The following is a 15,272-nucleotide window of genomic DNA, read 5'->3' on the forward strand; positions in this document are numbered from 1 at the left end:
AACCTCCAGCCATAGGAATGCAATAATTCCTTAGGTGACATCCTTTGGTCCTTGGGTTTAACTATTATTTGGCACTTTTTCTTAATACCTAAGACGTGACAACAGCCCTGTTGACTGTTTGCCTTCTGCCTTAAAGCAAAAGTTATCCCATCCCTTTGCACCTTCTTGAAGCTTGGCATACAAAATATAGTGTAGGACGTTGGGATTTCTCATGAGACACTCCTATCTGCATTGAAGGGCAGCCCAGGCTGCAGTACGTCTCTGGTATGCCTGAGAAAGGCAGCCAAAACCATTATTTCCAGTGGTGTTTTCACATCAGACCAAAGTACTCCCACATAAAGAGTGACCCGCCAGTACCAACGAGTTACATGGGTGATGCAAGGGCCGTGGCTTGCTCTTGGCAGCAGGGAGAATCCCTGCTAAAGCATAATCTGCCAGGTGTGCTAGCCCCTGGCTTGTAGTCTGTCTAAGCTAACTATTATGTTCATTTATCATCAGTATTTCTTGTTTTACCAAGAAATACTGATAGTATTTCTTATGGCAATGTCCTGGGTCCAGCTGGAATGGAGTTAATTTTCTCCTTAGCAGCCCTCATAGTGCTGTGCTTTCTGTTTGTAGCTAGAAGGGTGTTGATAACACACCAGTGTTTTGGCTACTGCTGATCAGTGTTTCCACAGCATCAAGACACTAACACGCCTCCCTCCCAAGGCCAGTAGGCTTAGTGTCAGGAGAGGGAGAATTTGGGCAGGGACTCAGCTGGGACAGCCCACCCAAACTTACCAAAGTGGATATTCCCTACTCTGTAACCACTGTGCTCAGCAATAAAATGCAAGATAAGGGTGGGGGAAGGGATTAATTTTTAAGATATTTTTCTTCCAAAGCAACTGCTACATTTACTGGGCCTTTTTTTTTTTTCATTAAACTCCCTTTATTCAATCCACAAGACTTTCATCTTATTTTCTCCCCCTGTACTGCTGAGGAGGGGGCATAGGTGAGCACCTCATAGCAAGCCACCATGAGCTCACCACAGGCAGGCACTGTTCCAGTGTGGAAGAAGAGGTCCTCCCACTGCCCTCTCACCCTACAAATTAGGGGCAGGTGTGGGAGCAGGGGGCTACAGGTGAAGAAGAGCAGCTCTTGCTGGAGCCCCAGATGAGGATTTGGATGTGCACCTGATTGTGCACTGCTACAGGACAGAGCTGTGAGCTCTGGGTGGAGGAGAAGGGGAGGCACCCCCTGCTGCAGGACTGGAATAGGCTTTACCCTGTTCTCATCACTTCTTCCCTTCACACATACTGGAGAACCCACACCATTTTTAGGAGCCGAGAAAGAAATGGCCTCAAGTTGCGCCAGAGTAGGTTTAGATTATATATCAGGAAATTTTTTTTCATGAAAAGGGTTGTTAATCATTGGAACAGACTGCCCAGAGAAGTGGTGGAGTCACCATTCCTGGAAGTGTTAAAAAAAACATAGTTCAATGGTGAACATGGCAGTGGTGCTCTGTCAGCGGCTGGCCGTGATAATCTTAAAAGTCTTTTTCCAACAATAATGATTCTAAGTTGTGGTGAGGGTTTCATTGCAGGAGAGAGCAAGACAGGTGCTAATTGCAGGGAGGTATTAAAAATCCCTTTGTCTCTTTGTTTATGTCTTTCCACCTCCAGAAGAATATCTTATCTCTTCCTTGCACCCCCCCCAACCATATGCGTTGCATGGTGGGGGCTGTGCAAATACACTGCACAAAGACAGTCTGTAGCTTAGCTGAGGAAGCACCACAGAGCACTGCAGTCCCCCTTCTGCCACGACAGGGGTGCAGGGGACAAACCCTTCCCACCTTCTTTGGGGGAAACAGCACTTGGTCAGAGAGGGGCATACACACCACAGACAGCTAAGCGGGTCACAGAACCACAGAATGAGTCAGAGAAGGGATCTCAGCAAGTCATCTGCTCCAACCTCCCTGCTCAAGCAGAGTCATCCTAGAGCACATTGCACAGGATTGCATCCAGACGATTCTTGAATATCTCCAGTGAGGGACACTCCACAACCTCTCTGGGCAATCTGTTCCAGTGCTTGGACACCAGCACAGTAAAAAAGTTCTTTCCCATATTCAGGTGAAACTTCCTGTGCATCAGATTCTGCCCGTTGCCTCTTGTCTTATTGCTTGGCACCACTGAAAAGAGCCTGGTTCCCTCCTCCTGACACCCTCCCTTCAGATCCTTGTAGACATTGATGAGGTTTCCTCTCATTTGTCTCTTCTTGAGGCTGAACAGGCCCAGTTTCCTCAGCCTTTCCCCATAACAGAGATGGTTCAAAGATTTGTGATAGCACTAAGTAACCATTCACCTCTGGGGAGAAAGATGTGAAAACACCTTAAACTGTAAGAGCAGCCAAAAAAAAAAGGAAATTATGGTATTCGTAAGTGCTGGCCAACAGCCCTACTTTTATCCCTCTAAGCAGCCTCTGCTGACTTCTAGACTCCCTATGCACGAGCATGGGGTGTCCACAGGTAGTTCTGTGAAGTCAAGACTTCCAAACACTACACCTGGCCACACTTCCCCTGCCCACAGCGCTGTGACTTTGCTCATTGCCTTTGTGCACGATTCCTCCACGCTGCCAAATGTGTCTTAATACTCGCAGCTGGGCAGTAATGCCCACGCCTCGCGCTCTCACAGCAGCCGGCCGATGCTCCCAGAATTGTAAAAGCAGGAGAGAGTCGGAAAGAATCCAAAAACGCAGGAGAGTTGGAGAGGTAAAAAACACTTTCCCTGACCGGGAATCGAACCCGGGCCGCGGCGGTGAGAGCGCCGAATCCTAACCACTAGACCACCAGGGAACTTGACGGTAGTGCCGTCATTCCTTCTTACCAGTCCTTTCTCAAAAACCCCAACGGCCATAACGACACCCCTACGCCGCATTGTGCCGCTGTTTTTTCCCTGTGCTCCCACCTTCCAGGCAGTACCAAGTCGTGGAGGCAGCTGCGTGTACGGAGGGACGTTCCATTCCACCCCACAGAAGGGGATAGCGACGGCGGGGTGGGAAGGAGAGTGGGCGGCCCAGGCGAGGCGGGTGAGGGTCCCCCACCGCGGGCGGGAGGCGGGATGGCTGTGGGGGGCCGGGCGAGACGGAGCCGTCAGCCCGGGGGTGCCGCAGCGGGAGCGGGGGTGACTCGTTCAAGGCCACAGGCAAGAGCTGCGCGGCCGGGGCAGGGGCGGGGAGTTCGGGGGAAGGCGACCGAGCGCGGGGCCGGGTCTCCCTCCCTTCTTCCGCGGGGCCCCCTCCGGCCGCCTTCGGCGGGCGCGGGGCTCCGCGCAGTTGTTTTCCCTCCTTTCGTGTTGCTTGTACACGCTGTTCCTGATAATATCGTTTCTTTACGGGGTGCCGCTGTCACGGCTGCAGGCGGGGCCTCGTCAGCCGAGCGCTCTGCCCTGCACATCCCGGGAGGCGGCTGCCGGGAGGGAATGAACGTGGCGGTTCCCTCAGCTCCGGCTTGGTCGCTCTCCGGGCAGGCTCTGGAAATAAAAGCACCGGTGTTAAGGCCTGCAGGGGAGAGCCGGTCTAAGGGCGTGACTCAAGTGGGGATGTTGGGGGTTTGCTTGCCTTGAACTCCCGCGGCCTCCTCAGGCCATAGATAATAATCCGTGACCTTGCTTTTTTTGGTAAGATTTGTGTGAGAGGAATGAAAACTGCCAGCGATGCAGATGACATTGCATGAGCGCTTCTTCCTCTGGCATGTCGGTTTTATGAAAGCAGCAGATCTGCGAGCAGTACGAGGAAAAATAATATTCCCTATTTAAGCAGTGTCCAGTAATACGGGCGGGTTGACTCTACACAAGCAAATTTCTCTAAATCTCAAGCACTCTGCCTCTAAAATGCATTATATAAGAAACCTTTTCTGTGTTAAGATAGATAAGCTTCTTCTGGACTGTGCACATATACATTAGCTGATCTTTAAAAGCTTTAGAGTCAGAAAACAAACTTAAAGGGATCCTTTTCCTCAGGGATGTATTCAGGAGGTTGATGGTGTTTGGTTTGTGTCTCACTGGAGTTCCTTGTCATCGGCCAACAGGTGATTTCATCCCAAACCCTTCACCATAGCAGGCTGGAACAAAACATGGGTCTTGATTGTGATGGAGATTTCTTTTGTCTAAATTGAGCAATTTTATTGTGCAATGAGGTAGATATCATAAAATACAAGGCTATAATCAGGCTGTCTTAAATACAATCTTATGTCTTATATATGCAAAAATACCATTTCACATGTGTAGATTAATAGCACCTTCATTTGTAAGACCAATGCATTTCAGGCCTTGAGGAGACAAAGCTGTGGAGTGCTGGGGGCTGAGGTATCACTGTGGCCTGAGGCCACTGCAAAGAGGAGTGTGTGGTTAGGGGAAAGAGGTCAGCTGGTCCCAGCAGGTAATCTGTGCCCATTGTGGAAGAGAAAGGCAAGGTGGGACCTAGTTTCCTGCAACATGGAACCTGCAAGGAATGTGAACCAAATAATGAGATGGTTCCATGCTGCAGAAACTGAGCTAGCCTTAAGGAGTTTGTATGCTTCACTAGGTCCACAGTGTCATGGTTAAAAGCATAGGCTTCTCCACCCTGGGTGCTTATAATGTGTGTTTTGGAGTGGTACTGAGTTCTGTCCTTCTGTGGCTGAGATGTTAGCAGCACGAGACAATTAGGTTAGAACACAGTAGTAGGTCCACAGCAGTTGCATTTGCAGTGTTGAAAGTGTGTGTTACATAAGGGTCATTGCCACTGAGTTCTTAGAAGGTCTCTGTTGTGTGACACTGCAGAGGAAGGTAGGGATGAGCCCCCTGATTCTTAAGCTGCCTGACTGTTGGAGACAAAATATTCCCCCCTGACAATTTCAGAAAAGTAGCGGAGCCTATGAAAGCTGTGATCTTATGGCTGATGGCAGGGTGGGAAAATGTGCTTTTTACAGGCCCTAGAAAACTCTTAAAAGTAGAAACAAATCAGTCTTGTTCTGTTATGCTTGACAATTAGCAAATTATTCTCCAAGTGAGTAATACATCTTACTAAATTTCTCTTGAGCAGTGAAGGGGTTGTTGATGACATCCATAGAAGCAGTGAAAACTAAGGTATGTACTAGAAAAATGTATTGAAATAAGAAATCTTTTCCTGGATGTGAACCTGGCTGACCACTAGACCATCAGGAAAGTAGCATTGAGAGTCATATGCTGTCTAGTTATTTTTAGAAATGGCTTTCTCTGCTGTACAAGTCATGTGCACTGACAAAAGATTATGACTCTTCTCTCGCTTCCTGTATCCGACAGAGAAATGCATCAGTGAAACTGTCAGCGATTCAGCCTCCTGCCAGCACAGAAGCAGCCGGTGCCTGCATCCCTGAGATGCTGGCTGAAGAATGAGCTTCCCGAAAGCGCCAGGGAAGGAATGTCAGAGACTGATGTTTCTTTTCACTTAACAGAACAGTGGTGTATTGGTAAAACCAAGTGAGTACCATTCAGTCTTAGAGTTACTGTACCACAGCTGTCAGTTTGGAATGTAAAGCTGAATTTTGGAACCTGGAAAATCAGAGCGATTACTTTAAATGCAAGCTGTACAGCAGCATGCAATTAACTTCTCTGTTCCATATGAATACATTACATATTATTATTACTTTAATTTGCCATGTTAATTGATGTGTGACAGTAGGCTTACTATGTAAAGATGAGTAAGAATAACATCAAAGCAACGTGCTAATTTATGAAAAGTACATCATTTGAGTATGTTTCTACTCTATAATTGTAAATACAGAGTGTCTTTAGGACCCGTGGTACATGCTTCAGCAGTAGCAAAAATCCTCGATCCACACAAAATCTGTAAATTGTATTTGCGACTGTGTAATTTGTGCATTTATCACTCTTCTCTTACCTCAAGTGTGTGTTTCATTTGGAAAGTCCTGACATCAGCCTTTCTTCTTTAAGTTAGCCTGACTTAAAATGTACATCATCCCAGTTTCAAGGAAGTGGAGAGGAGAGGGACGGAGAAGATGATGATGGTCTTTTGCTATTTTATGTTTACTTTCCATGTATGGTCAGAATGGTTACCTAACTGTTAGATTATAACGGTTTTCTGGTGGAGAAATACTATTGTAGTTTATATTTATTTTATCTGTTTTAACCGTAATAGTGTTTTAATGGAAATAATGTAAGGAAAACCTCAAAAGGCATTGTCAAAGTATCAGAACTGCTGATCTCCCAGCTCCAAGCCCCTATTCCAGGCTCCCTCTGCCTGCAGTGTGGCGCACACAGCGCCAGGGAGCGGCACACGAGGACGTGCAGCGTCACATCTCGGTGCCGTCCAGGCGCGGCATTCCCTGTTTACGGGAAATACTTTAATGATCGTGAAAAACGAGAAAAGGAGCAACTAGCAATATTTTATAAATACTTTTACAAGTTCTTTTATTCTTTTCCTTCAGCTGCCATTTTAACCCTGGCACTGTATTTGATTTAGAAAAACGTGTGTCAGCTTTTTTTTTTTCTCTTAGCCTATGTTAAAATGCACCTGATTCGGGGGTTTGGGGTAAGGTACGGTGGTGGGATGCTTCATCCACCGCCCACTGAGCTCAAAAAAATACCTTAGTTGAAACAAATAGGACTTTTTTGCCATCTTTTGTATCAGCAAATTTCATTACCTTTACAGTCTTTCTTCTGAGCATTTTGGAAGCAACTTTTGGTTTGCTCTACTACACAGTAAAAATGGGTGCATGGAATCAGTTATTAGTGGAGAAGTTCTTATAAAATTTTCAAGCTATGGCCTCTTTCTCATTTTTGTAAAACTTGTGGAAATTTTCAATACCTCTGTCAAATTGAGTTCTACTTAGATGATCAATTCAAAGTTAAAGGGTGAGTTGGGGACACCCTGAAAATTCATCATTACATAAACTGAAGAAACCAAGCTAAAAATAGCCCTCAGTGCATGGTAGGATCAAGCTGGGCCTCAATTATGTATGCATAAAAGTCTGTCTGTATGAAACCTATTTTGTGACTACTTCATGGTGAATAATTGTAGGAGTAATTGGGAAAAATGGGACTGCTAATGGAAAAAAAGATCGGTGTCACCTTTATTTTCATATCTTTTCAAAAATGGACTGTTGTAGTAGTCAAGGTTATCAGTGTAATTCTTTATGGCAGGTTGTCTTTCTTAAATAAGCAAGCTGTAAGCTAACAGTTGCAGATGTAAAAAAAAAAAATCCAGAAACTACATGAAACACACATGAGTAATACAATATTTTTTTCTGCTATTAATGTAAGCTGATCTGAATGCAGGCCATAAACATACTGTACCTCTAACAATTTTTTCACTGTAAGGCATGCAATTCTGTTAATGTACTCTGAAGTGTGTATTGTGGGAGATCAAAACCCCTTCAAATGTAGTACTTAAGTATCCCAAATCTGTTCTGTCTTCCATGTGTGGTTATACATGTGAGTTTTGTGAGAAATCTATTTCTAGGGTAAAAATTCACAATTTGGAAGTGATTAAAATAGTGAAATTGCATTTTATGTCCATCAAAATAGTGCAATCAGTGATAAAACAAATTTGTGCAATCCTGAAGTGAATGAGCAACGTGAACTTAAGATTTTCTCAGGTAAAGATATTCTAACCTCTAAAGAGATTCTCTAACTATAAAGAAAAAAAGAAGACAGAGAAAAGAAACACACGTTGCTTTAAAACTTTCATAATTTTAAATATAGCCTTGGGATTTTTTGGGCCCTGATGCATATCTTGGGAATGCCTGGGGTTGGCTTTTGAGCAAATCAAGTGCCACCATCTGAAGCTTAAAATAGGACCCATGGTTCCCAGTTTCCCATCTGTCATTAGGATAAGATCTGACACTAGTGAGATCAGACTAAGGATTACCAATTGCAGTGGAAAATAATATGTTTTAATCACACCATTACAATCATGTGAAGAAAAGCAAAATGGGTAATTTTTTCCAAAGAAAGAAGCAAAGGCCTTGTAGCAAGAATCCATGCCCCATTTTCAGTCCACGAACTTCCCCAACTTTGGGTTGACTTGTAACAATAAAAGCCCCAAACTATCTATTCTCAAACCAGCAGTTGATACTACAAAGACAATGAATTAAACTATGTTAGAGCATTTGTATTCAAATGAATTGGCACAGAACATATTGCCATGGGAAAGAGCAAACCATTCAGATCTCTAAACTGTAGAGAGAACAAAACTAAATTTTATTTCAAAGGTGATGTGTGTGTGTGTGTCTGATCTACCTGTCTACTTATCTCATGTTCATTGCTGCAACAAATAGGCAGGCATTACTTATTACTTCCAGACTCAGTAAAACAAAACAGTGCATTACATCCCACTTACCCAGGTTCTTGTGATGACATGAAGTCTGTGGGTTGAGCTACAACCACAGTAATCCACAGTGCCATAACTGGAACTTGTACAATGCTTCTGTTCTAGTCCTAACCTACTTAGCCTGCTGCTCTGACAGGAGTTCAAGTCATTTGTTCCCCATGCCATGCCAGCAGTTTAGAATATGTATTTGAAATGCTTGGGGCAAAAGAAGTGCTATAGAAATGTGTAGTTTCTTTGTCTACTATATGGAATCTACTCATTGTCTTCATAGAGCTACCTACACAATACAATAGAGGTGACTGTGCTTGGAATGATGATTGGCAGCAAACTGGTACATTAGGACAGGGACAGCTTTTCCTGGAGCTAAAATAAGGTGTTAGTCTCTGTCATTGTTGTGCAAGTGCAGCTAAGAGATAAGTAGGGTTTCCACCACTCTGATGGATAGGGCTTCATAGTTTCTGCAATTTGGCAAAAGAAGTTGGGTAACTAGTACTGAAGTTTTCTTCCTCTTTTTTCCCCTGATTTTGTTATCTAAGCACTGCTGGAAGAGTAACTGAGAGCAGGGCCCCTTTCTTCTGTGTGGTGGTAGAGAACCTGTGTGCTAGTGAAGTATTTGAGATTTTAACCAATGTAACTTTGGGTTTGTCCATCTTTTGCCTGGTAATAATATAGATATAAGACGTAATAGCTGCAGTATGTGACCAAAATGTATCCTCTAAGCAGGAGACTATGTTTTAAAGCAGATCTTTGTCTTGTAAAATGCGCTGTTTCAGTTTAAAAAAAAAAATCAGGTGGAAACTTCAATTTTAGCAGCAAATTTAGTGGAGGAGTTGAGGCAGTTGTTGTCCCAGTATTGAAACTGAGTGGTAGCAAGCATATGCTATGAATAGGGTAATGGCAGTGGTGGGAAATGGCTGCGTGTCTGTATTGGAGTTGCATTTTGTCCTGAAAATGATACATATGTTTTCAAAATGGATCTTTAAGCAGCTGTCAAATTAAAAAACAGGCCTCTGACAAATATCTCTCTTACTTAAAATTAGAATTTGTTGGGTTTGTAACATTATAACTAGTAAAATTATACTTGAGACACCTGCGCACCACTTGTTATTTTGACATACTCTCTTAGCATCTCCATGTATATGTGTCATTTTTTCATTTATGCAGGTATCTGCCTATCTTCCGGCTTTTGTCTTGTGGAATTTAGGATTTAATGTTACAATGCCTTTTTGGCCTTCCCCTAAGCTTTCAGCCTTTTAGAGCTGGTTACTGACCGAAGGAAGGAATAAGCAGCTAAATCTTGTTTAGACTAGCCGCAAATATCTAGAAGGGTTACCTGGAGTTACCTCGGGTAAGGGAATGTAGTTTCTGGTAGCTATAGCAGGTGGTGTTTTTTGGGGGTCGAGTGAAGGACCCGCTTGCTGGCAGTGCAGAAACAGCAGATGAAGTTCGCAGGCGTTTCAGTTTCCCACGGATCTAAAGGCTTTGGTTAACCTTCATTTCCAAAACTGGTTGTTTTGTTTTTAGTACTGCCCTTGAGAAAACTCCTCTTTAGAGGCACACATTGGCGCTCAGGCGGTATGAAGAAACACGCCTAACTCGTAGGACTTATTCTGGCCCCGCAGACCGACCCCTTTCCCCAGGATAGGGTTTGAAGGCCATGAAGCCCAGGAGGAGGGTGCGCCGGTACGACCCCGCTCCCGGGGCAATGAACGCGGCTCCCGCCCTCCCACGGCGGGGCCAGCGCGGTCCGCTGGGGCCGGGCGGGGCCGAAGGGAGGCGGGACCGTCGGGGCGGGGCGGAGCCGCGGGGGCGCGGCGGGGCCGACGCCGCTGTGGCAGAGCGGGGAGCGGCGGAGCCCTCTCAGAGCGCTCCCGCCGCCGCTGGGCCGCGGGCCCGCCATGCCGCCCGCCCGCAGGTCGGTGTGACTGCCCGTGCCCTGCCGAGGGGCCGCGGGGCGGGCGGGGCTGCTCGGTCACGGCCTTGTTTCCCGGCCGGGGCGTGGACAGGGCGCTGTGGTGGCGGAGGAGCTGTTTGTTTGCCCGCTCGCCGGTGCGCGGAGCCAGCCCGGCACCGCTGCGCGGGAGGTGAGGGGCGGCCCTGCGGGCGCGGCGGGGCCGTGCGGGGCCGGGGCGGCGGCCGGAGCTGTCTGGGGACCCGGGCTGGGCTCTGCGGCCGCCGCTGACCAGCCGGTACTGCTGAGGGGCGCTTTGACGGCTTTCACGGCTTCGAACCTCATTGATGTCCTCCCTCGCCAGGTCTTGGATGAATTACTGGAATGTTCCAGGCTCTCTCTTTCTCTCTCTCTCTCTCTCTCTCTCTCTTAATTTATAGTCTTAGGTTGTCGTTATTAAGAAGTACTGCCGGGTGCTAGAGGTTTGTCGGTGATTGATTTTTGTCTCTTTAATCTGTGCAATGGACTTTCCTCCTTGTACCTCATCATACAGTACTTCAGAGTTGGTTTTGGGGTGGAGGGGGATACTTGTGTCTTGAGTGTTGTGTTTGCAATATTATGGCGCTAAAGGATGCAATCAGTAACTGTTTGTCCCCTAGGTGATGAAATGAGATGATGAACACTTCCACTCAATAACGGGCTTTTAGCATGTGTTTACTTTACATGATACAATTATTGTTCTCTCATTAAGTAGTCATAGGTTTCTTGTATTAACGCACAATGGTGGACTTTTAAGATGTGTAGGTGCCCATTAATCCATTATGGTTTGCCTCAAATCCTGTGAAACAGTCTAAGGGCCTGTGTTTCTGTGATACTTAAAAATGTATGTTGATGAACTTTGCCAGTATATTTTATCAGTGAATGTTTACATAGTGTGGAAATAATAATTTGCTGATACTGTTCTATTGGACGGTTATATATACACACACAGACTTTCAGAAAATTAATGGAGAAGGCAATAAAAAATGCCAAGAAATTATGCGTGAATATATACTTTCTGAATTGAAATTATTTTATCGGGAATATATATCTTTAACTGTAAGTCATGGTTAAAAACATATAAGTCATAGTGCATTTTAGACTGCTTTCTGTTTTATTCTTTTACCTGGAAAAATGTCCATAAATAAACCCAAAATATTTTAAAGATCTGAATAGTCAAGTAAGGTTGGTCCTGTGAAGAGTTGCCTTGAAGCAGATGCTTGTGGCCAAAATGCTGTCTGATGCCTTTCCCTCTTTTTTGTTTTTGTTTTAAAATAATGGATCAAAATCTGGGGCTTGGAGAGAAATTCTCTGCTTCATTTAAATGAAGTTCCTTTTTTTCTTGTTGCATATTATTATGAAGAAGAAACACTTCTAGAACACCTGATTTGTCCAAGTTAGTTATGAGGCAGTTTCTGGGTTTCACTCCTGGGCTTTTCACAGTGTCCTGTTCTCATTGCACCAGTGGCCACACTTCCATTCGCATTTGTTACATCTACTGCCAAAATGATAAATGATTCCCATTGGAGTTGAAGTGAGTTAGAATTGATTGGAACAGTTCTTGTCTTGTTGTATAGGCTTTGTTGCTTTGCGTATCCAGGATTTTGAAAGACTAAAGTTGGCTGGAGGTTGGCTATAGTAAATATTTGGTCCTGACTTCAGGGGACAGCTTGAAAATCTCCTACAGTGTTAGGGTATAAGCCCCTCTATTCATACAGAGGTGCATTCACTTGAGAGTGATTTAGGTTGGAGAATAACATTTTTTCAAAAAGATAATAAACAAACCATGAGAATCCTATGGATAGGTACTGCAGCCAGAGTGACTCCGTGCAGTCACACATTTGGGTGGGAAATTAGTCTGAGCCTCTGCAGCATGATCTGACACAAGAAATTGCCCTCCAGGCAGCTGGAAATACTCACAAACAGTAATTATGGAAATAAGGGACAAGGGGACTCAATTTCTCTTTGCTATCTAGTAGGCATGGAAGGAAAGCTGGGACATAACCAGTGTTGAGAAAAATGGTAAAACTACCTTTCTGGAACTGGGCTTGTGTCCTCTCTCTCAGCGGGTGCTGCCCAGTGCAGCTGCAGTAGTCCTTGGCACTTCTGGAGTGAATCCAGTGTCATCAGCGAAGAAGCAGCAAACTGAAAAATCGCTTCCTCATCGTGATCAATAAACCAAAAGACTCTAAGGCTTTATGGGTGCAGCTCTTGTTTTAGTGAGGTACCCACCTGCTGGTGGAGTTATTGACAGTGGGGATGGCCACCTGCCACACAGTTGGTGCCTTCTCACTTGAGGGAGCTGGGCCTGGGGATCTGTACCCTCATGGAAGGAAATGCAGAAGTCACGCTGCTGCTGTGAGTTTGTCCTGGGGGTTTAAGATTGCTTTCCCAAAAAGAGGAAATATAATTCTGTGTTTCAGTGAAGTCAGCATTAAAAGCACTCACTTAGGTGACCTCCTTTGACTAGGAAGTAAACCAGGGTAGGAGAAACAAGTCTTTGTTTTTATTCCCTCTCCTCCCTTTTTTTTCTTTTTAAGTTCTTATTCCCTTGTCATTTTTCCTTAGCCAGATTTATGAAACGAGGCAGTTACAAAATTCACAGCAGGCTAGAGGGTTTATGTTTTCCCCAAAAAACATAATGTTTCAGGTTGATATATTAAACATATACATAGGAGTATTCTTTTTCTCCCCCTCCCCCTTTTCTTTGCAAACCCTTCTGATTATAAGCAGAAATCTGTATGTCTTTGTTCCTGGTCAAAACATCAGGTGGGTATGAGTAGTTCTGCTGCTGCTGGAAGGTGTGTGTTAGGAGCAGTTTGCTCAGTGTTGGGGTGGGCAGCGCACTGCAATGCTTCATGGGGCTGCGGTTGTGTATCTGCAGTCTTTGCTCTGCTTGCCTGCAAGGGCAGGGTGCAGGCAGGTGTCCTGGGATCTGTTGGGATTTCCAGTGGGTTGCGTTGCACTGCAGAAGGTGGTAGTTAAGTGCTCAGAAGGGTGAGTTACTCCAGGTGCAGTGCTTTGCTTTTGCACCTGAGCTGCTCCCAGTCTCTAACCAAGCTTGGAGAAACAGTACCAGTATTTCTGCTCAGTACCATATAGCATCCTGGTGACTTGCATGTACTTACTTGAGACTTAATGACTTGTCCTGGAACCACAGTTTATCCTTTAGGAAGACTTCTTTCTGGCTTAGACTTGGAGCTTTCAATGTATACAGTACTCATCATGATCTCACTAAGCCTTTCTGATTGTTATTTATCTTAAGAGGTGAGCTGTGCTTTGAGTTGCATGCCTCAAATTCCTTGTGTTGTGTGGTCCAGTGCCCTGTCAGGTAGGTGAAGCTGTTCCCTGCTCTCAGTTTTTCTATGCTCTGAAGTACTCCCAAGGTGTAATTAAGCATTAGGCCTCCTCTTCGATATGCTGTGTGTAGATCCCACTGAGGTGCCACTTTTTTCTTTTGTTGCCTTTCTTATGGCTACTCTGTACGTTTTACAGGGTTTTTTTCCAACCTCTTCCTTGAAATGCAGGCTCTATGACTACCCATCATGTTTAAGTAATGGTAACATCAAACTGATTTACAGGAACAGAAAGCATGCAAGCTGAGCAGGGAAGTTATACCTGTTTATACAGGCAAGATACGTGTTTATCTTTTGGTTATAGTGTCAAATTAGTATTGTTTATGTTTCGTTTTTTGTTCACTTAGAGAATTTAAAAGATTTTTATATAATTTCTAAAAAGGAAAATTTCTTACTGTAGTCTCACCCGTTAGTGACTGATTTTAATATCTTCCCATAGTGTTTCTGTAGATAGGAGAGCCATTTCCCCAAAGTCTAAGACTCCCCAGGCAAGGAGCTGTCCCAGTGCATCAGTTAGAGGAAATCACAGCTTTATTTTACAGAAGTTCACAGTGAGAGCTGTTGCTTCCTTGAACTCATCTTAAGAAAAGGTAATTTATTCTCTGCCTCATTCTTTCAAGTGAATTTAACATTTTTTTAACAGTGCTCTCTCTATCTGCTGCTACTCCTGTCTGGTTTTTTTCTGCTTTCTATCCCACATGCCATCTGTCTTATTTTCTGGTTTGTTTTCCTTTGAAATACTCTAAGGTAATGCAGAGGATAGAAAGAAGTATGAATATTTATGAAGCATCACTGCCACCTTCATTCCGAAGGGAAGAGGTGTGGATGGCTTCCTGCCAGATCAGGTGATGCTGTGATTGCAGAAATACTTGAGTCTGCTTAGGTTGTTACTTTGGAGGAGATGCTACAAGGAACAACTCGGTGTTGTCAGTGGCTTGGCAGTGCTTGGATGCTGTGTCAGTAGTCACTGTGCACAAATGCAGTAGGTAGCATTAGGCTGTTGCTGTAGTTAACTATTTCATGGTCAAGTAATGCTTTAGTCTGGTGGCAAGGGCTTTATTTTACTCAGCTTAAGAAGCAGCATTTCCATAATGCTTTTTAAGTAGCTGTACTGATGCCAAAGACCTGGGCACTTCTGATAAAGCTGGGTTTAATCTGTATGGATCTGGTAGCTGTAGCAAGCATGGCAAAACTTTGTAGGCCAGAGAGTGGCTTGAGTTTTTCCATTATACTTTCTTCACAGAAGCATTGAAGTGTATAATAATTTTACATATGAAGATTGCTTGCATGATATTTAGAATATATATTAAAAATAAATTCTTCACTGATATGAGCAATGTTTGACTTTTTGTACTCCCTTTTTTTTTCCATCCTGGATCAAACCTTTTTCACTGAAGCTGCTGAAGACTGCTAAAGGTAGGAGGTGTGATAACCCACGACATAAAATCCAGGCCATGCCATCTGTCCCAGCTTCAAAAACTGAAGTGCCGGTGTTGTCCACTAGATGTGTGGTGTGAGCCATGACATCATGGTGACAGTGGGTGGAGAACCAAGGAGGTAAAACTTTTACTTTGTTAGGGAACAGTGTGCTGAAATGTGCCCAGGTATGTGGTAAAAGATTGACTTTGCCTGCTGTGAGC

General features: G+C 44.5%; 1 protein-coding gene and 1 non-coding gene across 2 annotated transcripts in view; one reads left to right on the top strand and one right to left on the bottom strand.

Annotated features, from left to right (window-relative positions):
• Positions 1 to 2,758: 2,758 nt before the first annotated feature.
• On the bottom strand, positions 2,759 to 2,830 carry TRNAE-CUC. The gene has a single exon. It is a non-coding gene; the product is annotated as a tRNA-Glu (tRNA).
• Positions 2,831 to 2,860: 30 nt separating this feature from the next.
• The window catches only part of NCOA7 (nuclear receptor coactivator 7), a 92,004-nt gene continuing 79,592 nt past the window's right edge, over positions 2,861 to 15,272 (top strand). Inside the window, exons 1-2 of the mRNA XM_017827435.1 lie at positions 2,861 to 3,063; positions 5,298 to 5,474. The gene's annotated coding sequence lies outside the window, so the exon portion shown is untranslated. The remainder of the gene's footprint in view (positions 3,064 to 5,297; positions 5,475 to 15,272) is intronic.

This window comes from Lepidothrix coronata, unplaced genomic scaffold (assembly GCF_001604755.1).
Source record: "Lepidothrix coronata isolate B3197 unplaced genomic scaffold, Lepidothrix_coronata-1.0 Scaffold5, whole genome shotgun sequence".
Classification (NCBI taxonomy): Eukaryota; Metazoa; Chordata; class Aves; order Passeriformes; family Pipridae; genus Lepidothrix; species Lepidothrix coronata.